Source organism: Caloenas nicobarica, chromosome 2, assembly GCF_036013445.1.
Source record: "Caloenas nicobarica isolate bCalNic1 chromosome 2, bCalNic1.hap1, whole genome shotgun sequence".
NCBI lineage: Eukaryota > Metazoa > Chordata > Aves > Columbiformes > Columbidae > Caloenas > Caloenas nicobarica.
The window spans coordinates 141,499,413-141,521,712 of NC_088246.1; positions in this window are offsets into that span (position 1 = coordinate 141,499,413).

The following is a 22,300-nucleotide window of genomic DNA, read 5'->3' on the forward strand; positions in this document are numbered from 1 at the left end:
GTGTGGAATGAGAAGTCCTGGAGCTTGGGAGCAGCAGAGGGGAATAAGGACACCCGATGTCTCCTGCAACTGGGAAAGAGTTCCAGCATTGCATTCACCACCCATGCAGGGAAGGTGTGTCACTGGGCAGTGCTGGCTCTACACTGGGTCAAGCCAAGTTCTGGGGTCCATCATGCCACCAGCACCCTTGCAAGACCTATGATGCGCTTCTGCATGGTGCTGCTGTGAGCCATCTACTCACAGCCTCTGACCAAGGCATTGCTGTGGGATCATCTCAAAGCAGGGGGTGCGCCTGCATTAAAACATGCATACTTTGTCTCCTGGCTTGTGTCAGGGAGCAGTAGAGTTGGGTGCTGTAGGACAGCTTCTGCCTGGGAGAAATGCTGGCGACAGCGTCAGCAGCTGCTCCAGCCCCTTCTGCTGCCAAAACTCCTCTCCATCAAACCATGGCTACGCACAGTGTTGCACTTTACTGTTGGGGGCTCTAAACATTTTCTTCCTTGTGGCTTATACCTCACACATGCCCCATGAAAATTAAAATAAAATTTCCATAAACCCCATCCTGCTAGAAGGCCTCCTTTCCTCCTAGTGTAATCTACCTATCATGCTGGAGAAGGTGGTTACAAGAGGTTTAGTAGCCCTGAAGAGGATAATATTAAAGCCATATAATACCCTGTAGTTTTGCAGCCTTATTTTTTGGTAGATGGAATCTGAATTTTGTCAGTTGCAGTGTATTTTTCTGCAAACCTGCTATGGTTGCATATGAAGGTAGTAATTTAGAGAGTGGAGTAGATGTTTAACAGTGCAGGGAAACATGCATCTAACTGACACCTGTTTTATACAAACCTCACGCTCTGTATACAGGCAAAGTTACAAGGGAGGCATTTGTTGAGATCTTTGTTTTTATTATATAAACACTCTTGACAGGAGGAAAACCTGCCTTGATAGGCTGACTTCGAAATATTTTTAAATATCCTGTAGGCATATAAATTTCTGAAACTTCACAGCAAATATCAGCTTCCGTGTTAAACATACAGGAATTGCTCTGTTTAAAAAACATGAAGGCTGTGATACAAATCAGAGTGTGTCAGGAAGTTAAAAGTTAGGACGGTGTGAAGGCCTCCATCTCAGCTTAGGTCTTGGTTGGTCAACACAATGCAGAGTACAACCCTGACTACGTCAAAGATGGTCATCCAACAACGGATTTCCCCTCTGTGATTCTTTCTACCATTAAAGTTCATGCAACAACTTCAAAGTTATATAAACTGCTATTTCTGCGCTTATGTCTGTAAAATGTATCCTAACATTTAAGTGGAGGTAATATTTGGAGGTAATATGTATGGAAGTACATCATAATAAGGTGGTATATTGGTCACTTCTTGCAGTAGCCAATTCAGCCTCTTTGAACTTTCTGTAAACAGATGCCTGAATGCACCATGGAGCTGCTGTGGCTGAAATCCTACTGTAAATATTGTTTTCTCACTGGAGAATATTGCTAGGCTTGTAGTCAGTGCTAAGATTTTGCTTGGCAGTAAAACCATCATCTGAATTACAATCCGATGTCATTATATCATCTGCGACATCTGTAGTCAGGATATATTTGGCATTTCAAGGTTGGGAGGAGGAAGAAAGCATCCTCAGTAACACAGCAGTCGTGGGGCTTGGAAAGAGCCGCAGGGGAATTAGGTTGCCTCCAAACACAATGCTGCTTTCAAATACTTATTGTGTGGCGGGGAACAGCCTCTGGAAACTATTATTTTAGAAACAACAACACAAAACATCACTGTTTTGGGGAAACTTAGGACAGTCAACTGTAATTGCAGGGTCCACAGAGGAGCACAAATAGCAAATCATAACGATAATGGTGTAAGCAAGGGAGCAGTGGTTTTGGGTCACGCACTGCAAGCAGACAAGGCTTCAAAGATCCTCCAAGACAGAACTGAGATCACCTAGGCAGGATGATAATTGCAGAAGAAGAGGCTGTGCCTATATTAGACAAAACCAAAAAGCTTGATCTTTTGGACTCCTGTTCCTGCACAGGCTGTATGCTCCCATCCTATGGCAGAATCAAAGGATGTAACTAAGAGCCTGGTCCTGTTCCTTTGGATTTATTGCTGCAGTGGGATTTCTTCCTCCTGCAGTTGGAGATAAGATTTTATTTTTACCTGAGGCTCTTCGATCATAAGGCTGGCTTTGTGCTCATCATTCTGTGTCATTCACGCCTCTTGCTCTCTCCATCCTAATAAATAACAAGGAAAAGAGAGTGACCTGTAAGCCTAAACCTGCCCCTGTGACCATTCCTGGTTAGCGATTGCCATTAAGGTATATTGAGCTTCTCTCTCATGACTAGAAGAAAAGCATTATTATCATGCTCTTTACTTCATTTTCCTGATGTCTGTTTTGAGTGGCAACTGCAATATATATTTTGTAAGGCTCACTTCATTTCTGACCACTATTAGCAAAAGCAGAACAGCAGGGCAAGTACAGAGAATAAGGAGGAGGAATGAGCTGTCAGCGAGTGAAGATGAGAGATTCTCTCTGATCCTCGGCTGTGCTGCTGTCAAGCAGGAGCCTGTTATATTGCAGATTTTTTTCAGGAATTCATCTATAACCCTCAGGGTAGAACAACCCTGCAAGCAGCTTGAGTCGCCTAATCCACTTGTGTTATGTTCTTAGTTTTCCAGACATACCAGAATTAAAAGCATATTTTATACATCTTTTCCATTGAGCCCATATTTTTTCCTTGTGATGCCACTTGGAAGACCTGAGCCTTCCAAAGCTGAGACAGCCGGCAAAACATACCTGCAGAGGTGCAAGGATGTTAGAGCATGAAGCAGAGAAAATGAGGCTTTGACATAATAGATAGGGTGGGAAATGAAGATGTTCCTTTCAATTAAGCTTGTTTTTCAAAGAATATTTAATGATTTGCTGCTGGCTAAAATAGCTTAATTATTTCTGATGCTTGTTAACAGCTGCAGAAGTGGATGAATGGAAAACACTCTGCTTCCTCAATGATGCCCAGGTAAAAAGAAGATAAGAAACAGTGAGAGCCCCATGTTTCAGAAATATATTTTTTAGCTGAAACACCAGGCTCTGGAGGATAAAACAAAAGCAAGGTTGTTTGTAGTTATGAAAAAGATAACTAAGAGCATTTTGTCACCATTTATTTTTAGTGAACAGCCATTAAGACTCAGTTCAACGCTATCCAGGCAGCTCCAAGGACCTCACCGGCCCCAGCTACTTACAACGGCCCCTTTCTCCCAGTGTTCAGCTGCACAGTGTTCAGCCTCACTTAACAGTTAAGAGTTAGAGCAAATCTCCCAAGTAATTAAAATGTTAAATGGGCAGAAGAGCGTAGGCCTGGGAAGGATCCTGGGAGGTAATGCAGTTGATTTTTTCCCAAAGCAGAACCACTTTTCTATGTATTATTTTGAGTAAATATTTCTCTAGACCCTGTGTAAGGAAGGTCAAGGATGGAGATTTCAAAACTGGCTTACTGCAAAGCACATTTTCCTAAGTCAACTCTATGGTAATTCAGTCACGTTGCCCCCTTTCCACTCCCAGTTAATTCTCTCACTCTTCAAATCAACTTTGTACATATCTAGAGACTATTAGCAAGCTCCCCTCATGCTTCTCGAGTTGGACTCGATGGTTCTTGTGGGTCCCATCCAACTCAGGACATTCTATGATTCTCCTTTTCAGACTAAATTTTTCCCAGTAAATCCTGAAGCAAACGGCTAGTCCTTCACGTTGCTCTCTGACACTTATTCCTCTCCGAGGGTCTCTTGCATCTCTCCTGGTAACAAATTAAGGAAGGAGACCTACCTATCTAGGAGCCATCACCCTGCTCTGTTCTTTACCCTTCCACGAAGTGAAAAGTAGGTGTTTAATATCTGTGTTCTGCATCTCTCCTTTCCTGCAGACTCCAGAGTAAATCAACATCCTCACGTCACTTTTGCTGAAGTCAGGGCTGAGGCCATGTATATGGCACAGAAGGTGGTCTGATTTCTACACTTGGGGCTAATCCATCACACGCCTCTGTCACCGGCACTCGCCAGCCTCGTCGATAGGGACCCTTTCTCTGCCAGCACTCGGGTGACAGTGCTGGCAGGGACAGAGCTGCCTGGCTTGTGGGGGGGTCCCGGCTGTGGAGCACGGGTACGCAGCATCGTGAGCAGTCCTGGCAACCTCAGGAGTGAGATTGGGCATAATGTTGCTGTCCCAGCACAACAGGGGCTTGGCAGTTCTGCCCACAGAGATGCAGCTGGGTGCAGAGGTCTGCACTGTTTCCTTGATAATGATGTAGTGCAGCCTTGACCACCATTGGCATGTATGAAGTCACAGAAACCAGGGAATTAAGATAGGCATGGATATTATTTTATATACGCATGTGTCTATATGGTATTTGCATATTTCTTTCAATTTAGGGAGCTTAATGTTTCAAATGAGATTAACTGCACTACAAATGGGTTGTGTTCTTAAATAGACAGTAACTGGTTTTTTAACCTGAAGCTCCTTTATACATATCACATTCCCTTGTTCTGATACCATAGCAAAGAAAAAAGTAAGAAAATTGAAGTAGATATCTGAAATGCATTACCTTGAGTGTAGCTTTTTCTCTGTCCAATTTTTCACAACTATGACTGTGGAGGCACACAGGGGAGCCAGTAAGTTGAATAAGAAGGCATCAGTTTTACAAAGTCCCTTTTCAGACTAGGGCTGCTTTAAGTAGGATTTGATGTTTATGGGATTGTCAGAAATAGGCAGTGGTTCATAATGAAAAGACTCAGATTTTGAACTGCATTACAACCAGACAAATGGCCTCAAATGAAACACAGGGCTGTGAAGCTGTGCAGTGTTGAGGATGGGCTAAGTTCTATATGTCTATAGTTCTATAATTACCATATATTTTTCAGACTAGCTATAGTAACATATGCAATGATCTGATATCTTCTCTGAATCACACATCCAGTATAACTGAATTAAAGTTGGATTTCTATTTTCTATGTGTATTATATGTTTTCAAAACAATTGTAGTCATGAGAGTTCAGTAATTTCATAATTATCTCAAGTGAACAAAATATTTATTTTAATAGGATTACATTTTCTCAAATTCATTCAGTATCTTCAAGTATTCAGTGTGTGCCTTTCTCACATTTTAGTTCTATAAATGGACTGCTATTCTCTCAGCATGTTCAATATTTTGAATTTTCAAATAAATTCAGATAAATTGTATTGTACTGAGACTCCTCTAGCATAAGTATGTAAGTATATCTGCAAGGTTTTTATGAGGGATTACATATTTGGTGTATATTCTTAGATGAGTCTTTGAAATCAACTTCCTCCGTGCATTTACCAAAATACAAATGTAATAGCACAGTTATACATGTATACAAAATTGAGCAATGTATGTAGGAAATACTGTACACTCAAAGGTACATTAAGCTTCAGAGTTATTTACAGCAACATTTCTTTCTATTGTCACCTCATAAATCTTGAGAACATTTGGTGATGGAGAGCAGGAAGGAAGCAGTGGACCAGCAAACTTTTCTCTTTGGGTGCTTTGGGGTGTCACTGGCTGGCTGGACATCGGCAAATTCTGAGGTCAGGACCAGGCAATGCTAGCACAAGGCCAGGGCAGTGAAAAGGTTTCTCTCAGCCTCTCTGACCTGTGTCAGTGCCAAAGGGGCCAGGGCAGTTTGGGGCAAGCATGAGTGATGGGTCTCCAGGGTCAACAACAGCACAGCCTCTAGCAGATTGCATTTTTCGCTCAGTAAATTTTCATGATCACTTATGCTGGATAACTCTATTATCACAGAGTTTTCATTAATAGTCCTTTTTTTCTTTAGCTATTTATTTTAATGGCAGGAGGGTTTTTCCCCAGTGCCAACAGAAGGTCACTTACTCATAGGGATACAACAGGACTGGCATTAAGTTTTTGAGCATCCCCACTTCACAGCCACCATTTTCACTCCTGAGCTCTAACCACTCCTAAAAATCACCTGCACTTTCACTACCACCTGCTTTGCTGGTGGATCAGAGTCAGGAGCTGAGCTCCTTGGGCTGTCTCTGCTGAGAGCAGAGCAGCAGGAGGTCCTGCACACCTCAGGGCTGAACGTCCTTGTGCAGCCACCTGTCCACACTGGCTGCAGAGGCAGCCCCTGGGAGCTCAGCTCCAGAATCTGTTAAGGTATCAGGTGCAGCTCTTGAATCTGGGCCTATAGATCTCAGTGCTTGTTGTTGCCAGGCGATGGACCATGATGCTCCAAACTGCTGAGACCCCAGCACTCTGCCAAACCTGAGGGACAGAGTCTATTATTTCAGGTTCAGTGCTCAATATACAGCTATACTGCTCAGAAGAGCTGAAATTGCATTTTCTTCACAGTCTCATGCTTTGGTGTGCTTTGCTTTCTTTCAAGGTTTGGTCTGTGCAGCACTGGGATCCTGTGAGGTTATGCTTGAAGATACAGCCTAAAGAACTAAATATGCATTCCTCTTCCCTTTGCACATATCTTTTTGAGCCTTCCTCCTTTCAGCCTGTCAGACAGAGACATAAAAAATCCAGCTTTACCACCTCATTTAAGTGTATTCAGATTGCAAACGTTTCTGTGCATTCACAGCAGCAGTCACAGAAGGCCAGTAAATAATGGAAAACTGGTGCATCTGCATCAGCCTCCTCCAGGTCTCTGGGTTGTCAAAGGTAGGAAAGCAACTACTGAGGCTGTTGCGAAGGTGGCCTAAAGAGCCTGGAGGAGGCAGGATGTGTTTCAGGGTGGCTTTTGTTTCTGCTCTCTGGGATTTGCAGCCCCCGTGGACTCTCCAAGCTCTTCCCAGGACAGAAGGCTCACTTCAGTAAATGCAGTGCAGAAAAGGATGCAGAACTGATAACACCCACAGCAGTGTGGAGGATCAAGCAAGCCATGCTGGCACAGGCAACTTCACTGCAAATATATGCTCCTTCTGGAGGCTCTCACTCTGGCAGACAGCTGCCATGGCTCTTCAGAAGCTCACCTTAGAAGTGCAGAGACCAGAAGGAGAAGCACTGCTTTGTTTGCAAAGCCACTTGTTTGGTGCATCTATGATGGCTGTATTCTTTGGCACATGGGAGTATTGAATGCCGTCACCTTACTCCATAAATGGTGGGAGCTGGAGGCAGAAGGCTGTGTTACCGCAGACCTGCTGAGTCTGATGAGGTGCATAATCAAGAGCATCTGGAACCCGATCTTCACTGCATAATTTCAAATGGAAGTTAACAGGCTATAAGAAAATATCACAGAAAACTCATCCCTTGAAGAAACAGGCACATGAACAATGCCCTCTTGGGACCAGATCCACAGTAGAAAGCCTAGTTCTCCATCCTAGAGAGGATGACAGCCTTCTGTCATGGCTCCTCCTTGCACAGTTATTTGCCTTCTTGATTTTCTTCCATGAATGTCTCGTCTGCTGGAAGACCTCCCTTTGGCAGGTTTGCAGTATTCCTGCAGGCATCTTTCCTTTCCCAGCCCTTAGCTCAGCACTCTCTTTCCAGGCATCAGCTTTGGGAATATTGTCCTGACATGGGATTTTCTGTGGAAGCAGCGAGCTCACCTGTGCTCTTTGGGTATTTCTGTACCTTGCCTAGTGGCAAGGTGTGAATTGGCATTGCTGACCACACCAGACCTGCGACCAGTGGGCCTTGCTAAGTCTAAACCTTTATTCCAGAATGCTCGTGTTCCTTATTTTGCGAAGTTAGACCACAGTTTCAGCTGTGTCTGAGCGCAAAATGCTTGCGCTACAATAGTCAGTCCCGACGGTCGCAGACTACGCTGCAAAGTGGCGGCACACTGAGCAGAAAAGCAAAGTACAGCCATGGCTATGGACATGGTACCTTGCTGCTGTCATATTTTTCCTGCCTACCTTCTGAGTCACAGCACTCCGCTTAAGTGGAAATAAAAAGCGGTAAAAGGAGTCAAGCTGGATGTCTGCAGCACAGTGCGCTGTGTCCAGTACTGCCTCACGTGTCAACAAGAGCACCAGGCCAGCTCCAGCTGCCGATGCATCGCTCTTATCAATAAAGGGCAAAGCAAGGGGTGTTCTGTTTAATTTTCCAGATGCAAGGATGAATTGGCATTCAGCAAAGCGCTTTGCCTGTTCAGATGGAGTTCTCCAAAGTTGGAGAGTATGGGTAAGGGTAACAAACACAAAACACCAAGTTGTTATTTTTAACAGGGTCACTTTTTTCACCACAACCACACAGACTCCTTTACGGGTGACTATCAGCTTGGCAATGCAAATGCATTCCACTCTCCCACACTCTCCCTTCACTTTGTCTCTCCTGCTAAGTACCTGGTGCAGACAGCAAACCATAAACCACCCTGTGCCTGTGGGAATTTGGATGCGTCAGCCTAGTGACTGGTGCAGAAAATGGAATGAGCACCTTGTAGCTCACAGGCATCCGGGGTCAGCAAGCTGCCAACTCGCTGCCTTTGGAAAACAGAATGCTGTGGCTGCATGGTGGGGAAGAACAGAAGTAATTGCAGGAAGTCAACTAATTCATGCAAAATGAAGCTAATCATTAATGGTGGGGCACACAGTCACTCTTCTGCAGTGCTGAACAATTACTTTTAAGGCTAACATGTAACAAGAGTGTGGTTGAGGAGCTGAAGCAGAAAGCGTCTCGGTGGGTGAGCTGATTTCCGTTCCTTCCCTTGCCCCTGTTCCTTCAGCTGGACCAAGTCTCTACTTCTCAGGCTGCCAAGTGTCATACATTCCTACTAAAAGCAGAAATTCAAAGGATCACATTCAGCTGGGGTTTCTGCTCACTAGACATTGCAGTTCAAATCCTTTGTGCCCATGTTTGTCCTGGAGGGAGAGAAACCCAGAGACCTGGCTCTAACCAGGGATATGACCACCCAGATCACAGCTGCAGTAAATCTCTATCCCTGTTATGAGAGATAAAGACACATAAAAAGAGCACACCTGAAAGGTGGGGAGAGCCAGAGGGTGATCTACCTTTGCTCCACAGCTTTTTAGTTCTGGTTTACCTCCTGCTTTACATCTTCAACTGAAGAGTTGCAGGCACAGTTCAGTGCGGGTTGCTGCTGGATGGGAGAGAGACATTTCCTTCTGACTAATTCCCATTTTAATGGCCAGGGACAGTGTTAAGAAAGCTTGGCAAAAGAAGAGAGCAAAGAACAAAACAGCCCTCGGCATAGCTGGTTCTCAGTGAAGCAGCAGTGAATGACAGGGAGAAACAGTAATATAAAGACAGATAAGGTTTGGACACTTACACAAAGATGAAAACTTTGTATCTGGTCTCAGTGTCCCAATATCCCACAAGCTACTATAAGCGGTGCAGCTCTACTTATGTATTTGTGTATGTGCACAAAGTTTCAGTCACCGGGAAGCAAAATAGTAATTGCCTGGGCTTTAATGGGTTTTCAGTCTTCTTCCATGAGGAAAACAAATCCTAAAATTAAATCTTCACTTGGCACTTGAAACTGCACTTTTTAAGTTGCATTAGCAGGCTCCTGGCGCTAACACAACAAATATGCTGAAAAACACTGATATTTAAGTCATGAACAGGTAAGACACTACAGTACCTTTCTGCTGGGTGCCTTGCTTATACAACCATGCAAATACTTCCTGAAGAATAAATTACCCAGCCAATTTCCTCTGTTTTCCTGTTTGTAACTTGCTTCTGAATAGCTCCTGTTTCTCTTGAATGTGCTTTTAGTAAATACATCAGGCTATGGAGAAGCAGCTTATTGTGACTGCTCGGTGTTTAAGAGTCAAGTTGGTTTCATTCATTTTAATTTCATACAAAAACTATTTCTGTTTTCTGGATGAAAGTCCCACAGAGCCTGGTTTCTGGTGTGAACACTCAGAAGTCAACAATGCATTTGTGTGTGACTATTTAATAGTTTTCTTTTAAAATTATTTCTTCTATAACATAGTTCTGTCTCAGGGAGATCAGTGACCCCATCTTAAAGGCTGTGCAAGCTCCAGTAAACAGGAGATGCAACTCCCTTGGGGATTCAGAAATGGCTGTTTTCCACCAAATTTGTACATTGATCTTCACAGCATCTTTGGGACCACTTAGGTGCCCAGTGTAGCTCCCAGAAGCCTCAGTCGAAAACACAAATGACACCAGGCTGGAGCAGACCAAAGGCTGGGACGTGGGCTGCACATCTCTGTGTGTGGAAAGGGGGCAGAGAGGGGGTGATTCCCATGGAGATGGCTAAACCAGACCTTTGCCATTCACAGTTTGTCCTGGTCCACAGAAGACCTTTGCTGTGCTATTTGGAGAGAATCATGCAAAGCAGCCACTGCTTGTGATAAGACCTGACCCACGCAGGCTCATGGCAGACCCTCTCTTGTATTTCTGTCCAAGGTGGTTATAGGATAGGTCTGTAAGGGCATATTCTCAGCTCTCTCCTGAAGGGTTTGTTTTCTCTTCCTTACCTTTCCAAGCAGACAAAGCAGCAGCTTCAGCTGCCCCAGGCGCCTGTGGACACTCGGCTCTCACAGAAGATACTGGACAGGGCTCCCTGAGGCAGACCTATGGCTGAATACGAAGACCACAAATGCTCCCTTTAAAGTGTATCGTGTGCGGTGTACTGCCTTTTCGCCACACAGCTCTTCCTCCTCCACAAAGATCAGACAGGCATTACAGTACAAGAAGAGCCTGCTAATTAGGAGACACCGCAGATGCAAGTGCTCCTGTGGTTGCCTTTGCTGGCCTGGTTCATTTACACGCATGGCACATTTAACATCACAGACCACAGATACCCGAGCGAGCCATACCAGGTCCTCATGCTCTGGTGTGCATTATCCAGTGATGCGCCTGCTCATTTGTCGTAAGGGGGTCACTCACAACAGCACTGCAATATGGAATTAGGGACTGTAAACCAGCCATCTGGGGTAGGATATGATTTTCTCTTTTGCTTATATGAGAGGATGTGTAACTATTGCAGTTGGATATAAACCGATCTGCAGCTTCAGTTTTTCACAGTGGTTTTGTTGATATTTTGCCAATAAGCACCTGAAATGTTGAAATTTTTAATCTTTCACATAACTGTTTGAAAAACAAAATTTTTATATTCTTGAAAAAAAAAAAAGTGCTAACTATTTCTAATCCAGTCATCCCTAAAGCTGTTAAATGCAGTATGCAATGCTCAAGAATATTTTAATGAGAATATAAGAAGACTATTCCTTTGAATAAAAACTGAAGACTGGCTTTATTGCTATTCATTAAACCACTCCACTGCATTCCGCAAACATTTGTATTTACCAGAATGCTTGTAAAAAGAAAAAATCTTGTAAACATTCAAGTGAATATGTATTCATACAGAAACTTTTACCGTCAGAATATTAAAGTAACTGCCTTAAAACGTCTCTTTTGATATGAGAGGGATCCAGTGAGAGAATAGCAATATTGTACAACACTAATCATTAGTGGTAAAAAAATCTGAATAATTTCATTACCTTTAGTGTACTTATTCTGGATTTATAGGCATATGCTGAAACCAGATCCGAGCTTTTATTTTTACAGGCTTTTATTTTTTTATCTAAAATGGTTTTCAGGGGAAATACTTTGAATCAAGTTATGTTCTGTTTGTTTGTTCAGTGCTTTATAAAACTGTTAGGAATGATTTAATCTGTGCCTGATCATGGCACAGAAGATAATGTAATAGTAAGACTTACTAACAAGACTCACTAAAATCATGTCAGAGAAAATTGTGCTATATTGCGAGGCCAGGAAAATACTACTTTATCTCTGAAAATGTCTCATTTTCAGAGTTTTCCAGAAGAATGCAGAAGAATGACAGGTATAGGTTGCTGTGGTATGGGTCACCCTACTTTCACCCTACAGTGATCCTCTCCAGACAGAGTCATCTGGAAACCTTACATCACCCAGGAGCTGTAGCTGCAGGACACCTCAGCATTGCTGACTTCCTCAAAAAATGAAGACATATTTTCTAGCCTTTAAGGTACGAAACTGGGATGGCAAAATCTCTGGAAACCGTGGCTCTTACAGGGGCACAAAGATGTACCTCAAGGGAGCAGGGAGCCACAGAAAGTATTGCACCCTCCGAGTCATATCTAGTCATCCTTGTGGCAAGAAATCACAACAGTCCAAGAAGCTCTAGAATAACAAACTCAAGCTGCCAATGACTGACCTGGATTGGATTGGGCTTCTTGAACTGACCCAAACTCCTGGGAAATGGCAGAGGAACCCCTGGAAATGAGGAGGCAGGCCAGGAATCCTTAGGAGGAATATATCTCCATTCTCTTTGTGAAAAATTGACCAAATGTGTCCTGAACAATCTGCACCTGAAACACTTGTTCCATGGAGAATTTAGAAATTTATCAGGATATTTTTTCCTGATATGGAATCAAGTTTTTTTTCATTCTGGCAAAGCTTTCTAATAAATGTGGGTATCTGAGTTTGAATCAAAATATTCCTTTAACAGACAATTCTACAATACCCTCCTCTTTTCTTCCCCCAAATTCCCTTACTCTTGTCTATTACCACAGAGAAAATGATTAATGTTATGCCTCTGCGCTACTACTAATTTTGCTGTGTCTTTTTGTAATGACAGTGTATCACAATGTGGAGAAGTGAATACATAGCAGATTCATCTGGCTTTACAGCACCTTGAGGAAAGTATCATACTGACTGCAGAGAGCTGGTTTTGTTCGGGTAACACACTGCAGATTCCAGTTTCCTCAAAGAGACCTGAGAGCATTTGGCCACAAAGAGTACAGAATTTCCACAAGTGTTAAATTTGCTTAAATTTAGGGACCAGGATGTTTGTTTACAGGCCCACATGTAGCACTTAACCCAGACTCCCTTTGTAAGTAGCAAAGAGCTGTAAACCCTGAAGAGGAACTGTGGTGGGAAATCTGGGAGGATTTTCTTGTCCCAATGCTGGGAGCAGAGCGATTCCTCAAATCAGTCATCTTTTGAGGGATGCAGCATGTGCCTAGGCTATTGCTGGTCAGCTATACTGTCTGATCCATGAAGCTGCCAGTTCCAGAGCTTGCCTTCTACATTTCAGGTGTGTGGACCACCAAGGGAGATGCTGAAGGAATGGATTCTCTGATCCTGAGGACCAGGAGATGGATTAATTCCCTGCGTTTTTTTTCCACCTGGTGACTAGAAGAACAGCCTGACTTGATTTGAACCTGAATTATCTATCTGTATTTCCTGCACCAGTCATTGACCTTGCTATTGAGAAGATAATAACTATTGCGGTTCAGTAACTACCACAAGAAAAAGCTACAAAACAGGACTCTGCAAGTATTCCTTTCCTCAAGTTACATATTTTCAATCCCTTTATCAAAGCATTTGCAATTCTCATTTGAAAGTCATGGAAATAATAATAAATATCAACTAAAAATAATGAGATAAATTCAACTGAAAGTTAGAAAATATGGTGAATAGCCACTGGCAATGACATTTCTGTTTACCTGACTGTACCAGAACAGGCAATTCACAAAACAGAGCTACCACTCCAGAGATTTCAATTTCCCAAGTGAAAGCTGTAGCAAATACAAATACAAAATGGGTCAATGAATAGTACATTATTAAATTTATTTGGAGAACTTTTAAATCAGACCTTGGGCCATGTGACTGCATCTATACATTCTTTAGTGGCCAGGACATGCAGTCGGGAGGTTAAAAAAAAGAAACCCGCTCTTAACCTCAAGCCATTAACAGTTGGTTGATGAACTGAATCTTGAGGGCTGGCTGTGCTTCAGTGAGCTGAAAACAAAACCCCTTGTGTAAATACTAACTCAGATAAGAAGTGAATTCACCGTGATTGCATTTCTGCCGTTTCCTCCCATTCACTTGTGTGTTCTAGCCACTGCGTTTTAGGGATAACTAACATGAATATTAAACTTGAAAATAAATGTTGTCACACAGACAAAAAGCAGTCATCCTATTTTTGTAAAGGAACCATTCTATCTACCAAAGATTTGGTGAAAACTAATCAACAGGTATGGTATGTTGTGATATGGAAACTTCGGGAAATTTTGTGTATGACAATTTATGGAGAACTTGTCTGTCTGGAAATAGTGCTCAATGAACTAATCCTAACTGCACTGTACCACCACCGTGTCCATGCACATGACCTCCATGGGCAAACCATGTTGGGAAGTCTGAGCAAGGTGACCAAGAAAGCAGCAGAAAATGGTATTGATGACAGAATAGCAATGATCTTCTGTTTTGCTGGTAGTCGGCTGTTTTCTGAGAGAAATCCTGGTGGGGCCAAAGCTTCTTGAAACATTTGGCTACAGAGGTGGGAAGATGCTTCTTAGCATCTCTGGGAAGGAGTAGTCTGCATGAAGGGAACCACAGATACAGGTATAAGATTTCTCTCATAGATTAAAAACATTAACCTCAGCAGAGGTTTACATTCAGACCACCTCAATACTTTTTGCACACTAGCTAAACAATGCATAGGAATGACGAACACCCCTGGCAACAGGAGAGCCTGCCATCCTGGGTCTAGTCAGCTGCACATTGTATATGCTGGGAGAAACCGTCTGGGATCATGAGCTTTTAGATTGCTCCTGCTTCTTCTCCACATTCAACGCTTTGATTTCCTAACTGGGTTAGTAAGGCCACATTTGTCAGCTAAGATGTGGGATTTTGTCTTTGAATTTCCCATCTATTCCTTTATTACAACATCTTGATCTACACTTGCTTTCAATGGCAAAAATAAGTTATTTGCCAAGTTAAGGAAGCAAGACTGAGAGTTAAAACAAAACAAAACAAAACACACGAAACAAACAAAAAACTTTATATATGTATTTCTACCAGTTATTTGCATTACTGTAACACAAAAGGCAGGGGGAGGGGAGGGAAAGGCTGGTTTAATCTAGGCTCCCCACTTACATCATAGCAAGGTTAATCAAAAGATCTCAGTAGGGACTCCTTCCACAGTCTGCTCTTGTTACCATTTCAGGGTTACTCTGCAGGAGTTTTGCTGTGTTTTTCATCTTTAGTCAGAGGCAGCAGCTTTTTCTGTCCCTGTGTACAGCACCACTTAATAGATTGGGGATGTAAGGAATTTCCTGGCATGTAAACAGAATACTGTAGTGGACACAGCAGATTTTTACTTTTAATACATTTCCACTAAATGCATCTCAATTCTTACAGCATTTTCATTTTACTCACAATTTCCTGTCTGCTAATTTCTGATGGTGTCCTTTCCCGTTTTATTATTTTCTCCTGTTTCTTTCACTTCTTTTGACCCTCCATTCCCCCTTGACATCTTTGTCCTCCACTCGTATGCCACGATTTTCTTCTGCCTCTAGTTCCTTTCATTCCACGCTCTTCTATTCACTTTTGCCTCTATTTCGTTCTTCATGTTGTCCTCTTCTTTGCCCTCACATCCTTCACTTTCTAGAAAATTGCCACATTGGCATGAATTACTGGGGAAAACTGGAGATATATGTCCTTTGAGGATAGAGGAATTTATCATCAGGTCTATGAATGAAAGCCCATTTCTATTTCAGAAAAAAAGCTAAAATGTTAGGAGAGAGGGAATTGTTGGATGACTGCAGCTGGAAGTCAGCTTAGGAGTCAAGGTGATAGGCTCTACTTTAGCTTGATGTGTGACCTTGAGTAAGTTACCCAACTGTCATATGCCAGGATGAGCAATTTACCTACCTGTTAAAATTACCATAATGATATTTCTGTCTTAGGAGTTCTTCAAAGTTTAATTAAGCTTGGTAAGCACTTGAACATTCTTCATTACCATCACTACACATTAACACACCACGACATATCTGAGGTGGTAGGTGTCTTAACTACTCCCATTCTAGACTTAAACATGACAGAATCCTTCAACTACATTTAGCCAATAATTAAATTGTTTTGGAAAATATATTAATTATAGCTTGAATTACACTGATTGGTTGGATCTCTAAAAGATCCCCGAACATCGCAAAAGCCCTAAACGATTACGCAGCTGTTGAACTCACCCATCTCCTCTGCATAACACAGGCCCAAACTCTCCAGCTAACTGCACAGGTTTGCCTTCACATGCCTCCACCTGCCTTGCCTTAGCACTGGATTTGCCTTTTCAAGTGTCTCAGATGTTCCTGATTGCTGACATCAAGAAACTCACAGGCTCCCTGTGGTAAAGGCTGCTCTTAGACAAACTTCTCCCTTGTAGCCACCCCAAAATACCAACAAACGTGATGAGGTGCTTCAGGTTCCACAGCAGACCACCACTGCCATCCATCTTTTCATGGTCACAGGAATATACACCAAGAAGGGAGAGTCATCCCAGGAGCAAGACGGCAGCCAGCGGCCTGCTGCGCTCACCAGGGAGGGCACAGGGCTGGGTGTCACCCCCGCTGTGCAGGTGTGTCACTCAGGCTGGGGGGCCGTGGGGCTGTGTGTCACCCAGGCTGTGCGGGATGCAGGGCTGTATGTCACCCAGGCTGCGGGGCCGCGGGGCTGTGCCAGCCAGGCTGTCCAAGGTGACCAGGAATCCCCCGGCTCTGGCTATGTGGATGTTTTGGCAGGACAATGTATCTTCGGCTTCATGGGAGGGTCGGGAGAGTGGCAGCGCTTTGGAATTAGGCTCGATATCAGCACTCTGTCTTGTAGAAGCACCTATTCACCATAATTCTGTTATACACATCAGAGATCGGACTAGATTTTAACACAGCTTTGCACAAGGATTTCGCACAAATGAAATCCAAGTAATACTTTTTCTCGGAAATGGATAAGCCTCTTTTGATTTATTCCTGATAAAAATTCCGCTGACATTTTGTTCTTAACTCTAAATGACTCCCTTCAAGATATTTCCAAGCTTTCCACAAAGCTCTGGATAAGATCTCATTTCTGAGACTCTCAGCTGACATGAGTTTCATATGAATTCCTCCTCCCTGACAAGGGAAGCTAAAACCTACATCTCCCATGCAAAGTTAAATTCAGCACCTTTTTGTCTGACTGTTTATCATTTCTTGCAAATACTCAAATCCATTTCCTTTGGAAAAGGTTTGTCTTTGTATGACAGGCATACAAATAGGTTTTATTATAGTACTTTATTCACTGGTGCAGCTTAGCCTGGAGATAAAAAGGAATACATTTTCTAGATTTTCCCCAAATGTCAGGTCTACATTATCAGAGTTCTTAACTCAAGAAGAATGGGCAAAAGAAAAAAAAATGAATTGATATATTGTATCTGACTTCATGATAGTGACCGAAAGCCCAAACTTCCCTCACAGAGAATTGAATCAAAGTAGAATCAAGAGTGCAAGATTAGGCAGAAAAGCATCGACTCACCTGAATTTCAATAATGCTGTCTTAGACAGTGCAACCTTTTAAATATTAATGGCAAACTTTGCTCACTGACTTAACCATGCTGATGTGTATGCCCTAAAGGTCAGAAAAATTGTATTTTCTTTTCCCTCTTTTTTTTTTCCTTGACAGTCTTTGGCATGTATATCTAGGCTTCCTTTTAAAAACAAAAACAAAACAAAAAAATTACCATACTATCACACTAAGACATTTCTGGCCCTGTAAAGCAAAGCAGACTATCATGACAGTGAAGAATCGGCAGATAATCTCCTGATTATTATCTTGCCTATTTTTTTCTGCCAAGATTTGAAGGAAACCAGTGGAGGAACCTCTTCAGGCATGTTTGCTGTAACTGCTCTTGCTACCTTGGCCATTACCTGTCAATGTGCGATTTAGTTTTGTAGGACTATCATTCAGGGCTGTACAAATAGGGCCATATCCAAGCTGCCAGCTAGTTTCACAGGTGGCAGCTGTGACAGTCCCTCCTGCTGCCCAGTGGGTTATTCCTGCCACGGAAGACTTATCCCCATTTTCCAAACTCCTCCTCCTCTTGAGCCCGCAGCTCAAGATACTTCTGCAAGTTGTGCTGACTGGGAGGTATTCCAGCAGTATGATTTGTGGGACCCGGAGTGATTTAGATGTGTCAGCAACTGCAGAGGTTGTGCTGATCATCAGAGAAAGATAGAAGATGGGTAGAAAGCTTCACATAGTCTATCAAAGTCAAGGTAAATATGTTTACAAACACAGTAGCAAAAATAAAGGAAAAAAACACTACCTGGAGATTTGTACCACCTGTCTCTTCCCCGTGTCTCCTCCTCAAGAGCTGGACTGCCGAGGTGAGGACTAGCTCCAGCCTCAGTGAAGAGGCATCATGTGGCCCATGACCCCAGGAGCATGTTTGTCCAGGATGGGCTTTTTGCGTGATGATGTAGGCTGGGCAGCTCACAAGCCCCGTTCTCAAAAGGAAGCTTAGATCTTATCTTGTTAAACCACTGTCTGCATTGCTATCCTTTTGGCACAAAGGAGATATAAAATGATGCTCCCATGAACCCCTTCCTTTCATCTCACTGCTGAACTCCAGAGAAATTCCTTGAACTACAAATGTAAGCTTAATTGATTGTAATTGACCTACAAAACTCTTCTTGTACTCATCCAATTATGGCGAAGCAGATTAAGCAGTGTTGCTCTGACTAGTTTGGGTACTGCCCGTCATGCTGCTGCTTTCTGTCATTCATTGCTTCCTGAATTAATGTGCTGCCTGATTAAGACAGCCACAATGGCAGCCATGTATTACAAATCATATAAAATTATTTAAGAAAAAAATTGAGTCAAGAGCTTCATCACAAGACAAACATTAGCATGGCAACAGCATTTTATAAACACCAATCAAGAGCTAGAGGCACAGTATATGAATGTTTAGGGGTTTTTTTTAACTGTAGTCTGCCTATATTTGTGCTTAGTGAACCAGAATCAGTTTTATCTAATGTTCCGTGTTTTCTGACAAATAAACAGAAATTTGTGTTAAAAATGCATTTTGTAGTGTTGGCTCTGTTGCTTCTGCTACTGTATCATCAGAGCAGGAGTCCTTTTGATTTTGTTGTGAGGAAGCAATGGCATCTTATATACTCCTTAAGCCATTTGTCCTTTAGCTTCTCTTTCCCCTAAGAATCAAACAGGAATTGGGAAGCACTGATCTCAGGGACTCACAGGTCTTGGTGGAGGCCCACCCCACACAGGGATGCTTTGCAAGATCCTGAGGGCATGGTGGCCCTGGAAGGAAAGAGGGCAGGAGGTGCCTCCACATGCTCAGACAGGCAGATCACTAAGTGGGCTAAAAGAAACCAAAAATATCTCTCAGGCCTGCCTCCCAGAAACCTGAAATCCAGGCAGCCTGGGACTTTGGGTCATGCTGCTGATGTTTGTTTTCTTTAACTATACTCAAGCTGCTGAATAAGACAGTGTGGCTGATGATTTAGCTAGGCTCGGAGTGGGATTGACTGCTGAGTGTCTCTCTTTTATAAACATCACCATTTGAGTCTGAAAAACGGTAATGTTTCAGACACATGGCAATTTATGCAAGCGTTTGAATAGAGCTATGTGTGTATATATACACAGAGATAAGGGAGGTGGAGAAAGAGGCTTTTAAATATATTCTCAGTCATTCTCAGTCTTTATCAAGTCTGATTTGTAAAGGATCATTGAACTCTAAGTCATTGCTATAACAAAATTACGACATTTTGATCTATAAGAAGTGATCCATTAATATCTTCAAAGTAATTTGTGGCTTCAAAATTTTTACTGACTATTAAAAACCAGGTAAAGTTTTTTTTTCTTTCCTGAAAAATCTCCAGGAAGTTTCATCATTTTGTCAACTCTACTTCTAAGGAAAAGTAGATTTCTCCACTATTTATTCTTAATGCAGTGCATGTGATCCAAACGTAAACATATGGACTTAGGTTCTGCAGTAAATGTAAAACTCCAGAAGTTAGGAATGATTTTGAAGGCTCAATAGATCCTATTAGGCATTTAATTCTGCTCTGAACTGTACAGGAAACCCAAGTACTAACCTTAATTGTGCATTTCAGTAGGTTACAGTATCTAAAAGTGCCTAACTCCCTGTTGTGAATCCATCCAGCTAAGGACAGAAAAACTTTGAAAAAGCTCTTCATTGCATATGATAGAATCTATTTGCCTCATAATTGTAGTGCTGTTCTATAAAGAGACCTCCAGCAGTTGGTAATTGCATCCAGAAACCTCATTACATTATACCAATTGGATTTTTAATTAGAAATGCAGATGGTAACTCATTTATTACTGTTGTAAGATCCAACTGGGAAAGAAATCTCAATTCCGTTTTGGATGCATTCACCTTTTGGATGCTGGAAAAGAATGGGGAATGAGAATGGTGAAACTATGACCGATGTTACATCTTCCAATAAAGATGTATTATTGCACCAAGGCTGAAGGTCACCAGAAGTAAAAGGGAAGCATCTATGAAGCCAGTTTCAGAAAAAAAAAAAAAAAAAAAAAAGAACCCTGCAAAGAGCTCTGCTGGAATAGCCAGCTGAGAAGTTGAGAACTGAAAAGCTAGCCAAAATGATTTCGTGAAGTTAGTTATTAATAAACCCTCTCCATTCTTCTGAATGGAGAGAATGAAGGTGAGCTTCTTAACCCAATATTGAAATTCACTTTTATCTATAAATCCTTTTCACACTGTACAGAAAAGACCGTACATGTCCAGCCTGTTAAGCGTACATCGCCGCGAGCTGATGTGCTTTGTGCCAATTCAGATCCTGCTCCTGTGTGGCTGTGGCAGGACCCAGCAGCCTCTTGATTACACAACAGACAAGGTTACAGCCTTGCACCTTCAGGGACTGGCGGTGACAACGCAGACTGTCATTTTTATCTGTTTGCCTTGTCCTTTTAGACCGTAAATTCTTCAGGAAAGTGGCTTGCACTTATCATATGTTTCCCCAGCCTGGAACAAAGCATTCCTTGACTCAGAGCAAAGACAGCAAGCTCAGCCGCTGCTGCCTGGCTCTTCCCTCTGAAGGTATAAAGGGTGGATAGGAGCTTATGTGCCGTGTTTCTGCCCTTTTTTTTGTTCAGTTGAGGCTTCTCATTTTGTTCCTTTTGTTTAGAATCATTTTACTCTGTCTCTTCCACTCATATGCCATCAGGAAAAAGGAAAGTGTTTCTCTCTCACTGTAATGAAATCACTTGAAAATAAAATACCATTAGCCAGTGTCAACCTGTAGAGGTGACCACTATCAACATGTCAGTTACTTCCTACAATAGCTGAACTGTTTCCTCCACAGACACATTTTTGTGTGTATGTGAATGTCTGTCAAGTGGACCTAATAAGATGTCTTCTTGCCTGCAAATTCTGTGAGCACAGAGCTATTGTCTCGGATCAGAAGGGAGTAACACAGCAACAAGGACATGGATTCTCTCTTAAGAGTCTTCTGTTCCCTGTCAGTGCAACCTTGCCCCTTCTCACTTTTTTTTTTTTTTTTTACAATAATGCTGCAATTTCTACTGAGAGTTTGAGGGTATAAAAATAAAATATTTTACTGCAATTTTTAATTGTGAATTATTAGAATTACAGTTGTGCTTTCAGGAATACTTTTAATCCTTTACAAGTAAATGTCAGAGCCTGCTACAGGTTCTTCTGGATAAGTGAATGATGGCTATGCTTTCTTTCTGTGAACCCAGAAAATTAAACATAGGCACCATATAAGAAACTAATCCTGCTACGGCCACAAAGAGAGCATTTTCTTTTTCATCTGAGTAAGATGGGAACAGTAACAGTCTCACTGGCTTCCCAAGGTTCATATCCTTTCATTCTTAGTCAGGCATGCTATTTCATGCCAGGAAAAGTTTTAAGTGCCATATATAATTTAGCTCACTTGATGAATCCAGTTTTAAGACCCTGAATATAGTTGCTTTGACAGGAACAAATTAAAACCATCCAGGCTGCCTTTTTGCAATGTATTTTTCCTGTTTTCTTACCCTAGTTAATAAATAAATAAATAAATAAAACCCAGCAATCCGTTTGGTGTAAAGTTTCATTCCAGCACAGGTTTTTGAAGCTTACAGAAAGCAGCCCTACTGCTAAGAATCCATTTTGCTATTCTGTTAGGAAAAAAAATTAAAAAATAAAAAAGGCTAAATAAAGCCAAATTATTAACTTCTGGAATGAAGTCCATTAGCACAGGCATGGTAGCCATACCAAATTTTGACAGCTGTATTCACCATGCTATTTGTCAGTAGCACTTGAGGTGACTCAAATCAAGGAGACTGTCTCCTGTGTCCTCAGAGCTCAGAGGTAATCAAGGCAGTATCAAAGAAGAGAGATTGCCAACCAGATCAGCTTCCCAGGGGGAAGAATGGAAGGTGAATGAAAAGCAGGAAGAAAGGAAAGAGTAGACAGTAGCAATTTGAAGATTGTATTTTTTTCTTTTATTCAACTTTTGCATGATTCATTGCACA